Below are 3,459 nucleotides of genomic sequence, written 5' to 3'. Positions count from 1 at the left end.
GTTCCTTTGGGAATGTCATCAGATAGGGGACCACATTTTGCATTTTATTGCAACAGTGGTTGGGGAAGTTAGCAGGATTTTGGGACTTACCTGGGACCTGCACACACCATACAGGCCCCAGGCAAGTGGCAAAGTTGAACGCATGAATGGGACCCTCAAAACCCAGATTTGCAAGATTTGTCAAGAGACATCCATGACGTGGGTTCAAGCCCTGCCTATAGCCTTGCTGAGAGTCCGCATACAGCCAAGGCGAAGGGACAACATCAGTCCCTATGAAATATTATATGGCAGGCTATACCAGGTTCCACATATCCTGGGGTAAATTCATATGACAGGTAAAAATGATTTGCAGAAATATTTAATGGCTCTGAGTTCCACTTTGCAGAAGCTCCAGAGATTCGTCGTGTTCTCCAAACCAATAGGATTGGACACAGCTGCTCATCCGTTCCAGCCTGGAGACTGGGTCTACATCAAGTGGTGGGACAGCGACCCCTTGCAAGCCAAGTGGAAGGGACCATTCCAAGTTTTGCTGACCACTTCTACTGCGGTCAAGGTTGCTGGCAAAGGACCGTGGATTCACTACTCCAGGGTGAAGAAAGCTTCTGCTTCCGAAACTACCAAGAAGACAGAGACCGATACAAATCAGAAAGATGCAGTTTAAACTGTTATTTACATGTTTGCTATTTGCCCAACTGGTAACCATGGTTTAGGGTTCACCCCATGATTTGCATAAGACTGTAGTCCAAAATGTGTCCAAGGTTCTGATGTGGACCAAAGCGAGAGAATTAAGAAAAGTTTAGATGAAATTCGGAAAAGAACTCAAATTCTACATGGAGTAGCTTCTAGAAATAACACCTTCAATTTTGATCATATTTTTGATATCCTCACCTCATGGTTACCAAACTAGGCCTGGGTAAAAGAAATATTCATCATAGCTGTAATTGTAGTTATTATCTGTGTAATAGCCTGTGGAGCAGCTGGTTGTGTAAACCGGTTCTGCGAGTAAAGAATAGAGTAGACTAGACAAGGTAGGGTTTTGTTAGTTAGGGGAGAAATGATGCTACGAAGATTTTTTGCCTTTTCTTTTATACCCGTTAAAACCCTTTTTACAACTGCTGTATTCTTAGTGCTTTTTGCCTACATTCTTGGACTTGTTTGTCAAGCTGAGAGACTAAACATTTTAGAAGCTTTGTGGCTAGGGATCAAGTATGCCCCAGACCCCAAGGTCCTCTCCAGAACACATTCTGTAAACTGATAGAACCATCCAGGAGAAGGCTCCTTGGGGAGGGGGGCTCATTCAAGCCTCTCATTGGGGAATTTTTGATAGATATGCTAATTAATAAAACCTATAATGTCATACCAGGTCTTTTGGGGGTGCATTGCGGAGTGCATTTCAGTGCATCTGACCTGGACGTGTGCACCTAAGGATGCTTAAAATAAATATCAAGATAAAATCCTTTCGCTCGCTTTCCCCCCTGCCACATCTGCCGCCGCCAGTGCACTCTCACAGAAGGCAAACAGAGAGGGGACACGCTACCAGGACGGGACCTCCCAGCTCCAGACACTTGCCACGACCCAGCTCCAGCTGATGCCGCGTGGCGCAGGGCGGCGTGAGCTTTACGGTACCATCCGGCTTCTCTCTAGGGTCAAACAGGTCGGGGGACGAGGGGCCATCTTCTGGTTCTCCTCCCCCAGCCCCAACAGACTTACAGTCGCTTGCTGGCAGTGCAGAAGGGCTTGGCACAGTTACTGCGGTGGCACAAGCGGCTTTTTTTGTCCAGTCTCCGGGTGCTGCATGCACCATGAGCGCCTTTACACACTGTCCTCCATGGATACAAAAGCTTTGTCAGCACTGCGTTGCCACGTGTAAATCATCCCACAACATGTCCTCTAAAGCATCCCATGTCTGAGGATTAAAAATATTGGTCCTATCTAAAGTTGAATCACAGTCTTTTACCGAAAACAAGAGTCTGTTCAAATCTGTAGACTCAACTTTCCTGCCATGTTTCTTTATAACCTGTTTTGACGTGTTTGGGATGTTCTGTTCTTGGGATACTCCATCCCCTACGTCCCCCATGGCTCAGCTACAATTTGTAGGGATTATTGCTGGCCACCTTTCCCACTTCTCTCAGCTTCAAGTCCCACGGGGCTCACCGACAGGCGCGCAGATAGGCGTATAATAAATTCTCACATGGGGACACCATTTGTCGGCGACTGAATCTCGGACCCAGACCGGCAGGGAATCTGAATGGTTTATTCAAAGGAGTTGGTTTTATACACTTTTCTAAGGCACAGTAGTTCCTTATATGGCGTGACCTATCTCGTGTTGCCACATCAGCAACACACTTTGTAGGGGTCTGCCCTGTGACACCTCCTCCCCCCAGGGCCCGGTGGAGACAAGCCTCTCTGTGCTGCCTTGTGCTCCTTTGTTCTGCCATGTGTCTTTGCAGGCAGGTTTTACAGCTCACAACCTAATTCTCCTTTATAATTCCCAATACTGTGGCTCCCAGTCACCCCAATATGATCCCAGTCACTTTCAGTTACACTCAGTATGATCCCAGTATGACCCTGGTCACTCCCACTATGATCCCTGCATGGTCCCAGGTGTTCCCATTCACCCTTAGTATAGTTCTAGGCACTCCCAGTACAGTTCCAGTTTTCCCCAGTATGATCCCAGTTACTCCCACTGTGGCTCCAGTCCTCCCCAGTATGATTCCAGTATGAATCCAGTCACCCTCAGTACAATGCCATTTGCTCCCATCATAGTCCCAGTAACTCCCAGTATGATCCCAGTATCTCCCAGTATTATTCCAGTAACTTCCTTTATGGTTCCTCTATGATCCCAGTCACTCCCCGTCTCTCCCAGTATCTCCCAGTAGCTTCCAGCATAATTCCAGTCACTCCCAGTTGCCCTCAGGATGCTCCTAGTCACTTCCAGTATGATCCCAGTATGACCCCAGTCACCCTCAGTGTGGACCCAGTTGCTCCCAATATGATCCCAGTTGTCCCCAGCATTTCCTCCCAGTCTGATCCCAGTTGCTCTCAGTTGCCCCTAGCATAGACCCAGTCACTCCCAGCATGATCCTACTCTGATGATCCCAGTTGTCACCCGCATGCTCCTAGTTGCTCCCAGTTCCTCCTAGTCTGATCCCAGTGGCTCTCAGCTGCCCCTAGAACAGAGCCAGTCATTCCATGTATGATACCTGTATGTGTCCAGTAGGATCCCAGTCTCCCCCAGCATGGTCCCAGTCAATCCCAGTTGCCCCCAGTGTAGACCCAGTCACTCCCAGTTGCTCTCAGTGTGTTCCCAGTCACCCTCAGTGCGGTTACAGACACTCCCAGTATAGCCCAGTTGCCCTCAGCTTGCTCATAGTCATTCCCAGTCACAGCCACTTGCCTCAGTAAGGTTCCAGTTCCCTCCAGCATGATCCCAGTCACTTCCCGTCTCTCCCAATCTAT

Source organism: Corvus brachyrhynchos, unplaced genomic scaffold (assembly GCF_000691975.1).
Source record: "Corvus brachyrhynchos isolate BGI_N302 unplaced genomic scaffold, ASM69197v1 scaffold183, whole genome shotgun sequence".
NCBI lineage: Eukaryota > Metazoa > Chordata > Aves > Passeriformes > Corvidae > Corvus > Corvus brachyrhynchos.
The sequence above is the reverse complement of the archived record's forward strand: the minus strand, read 5'-3'. Positions refer to the sequence as shown.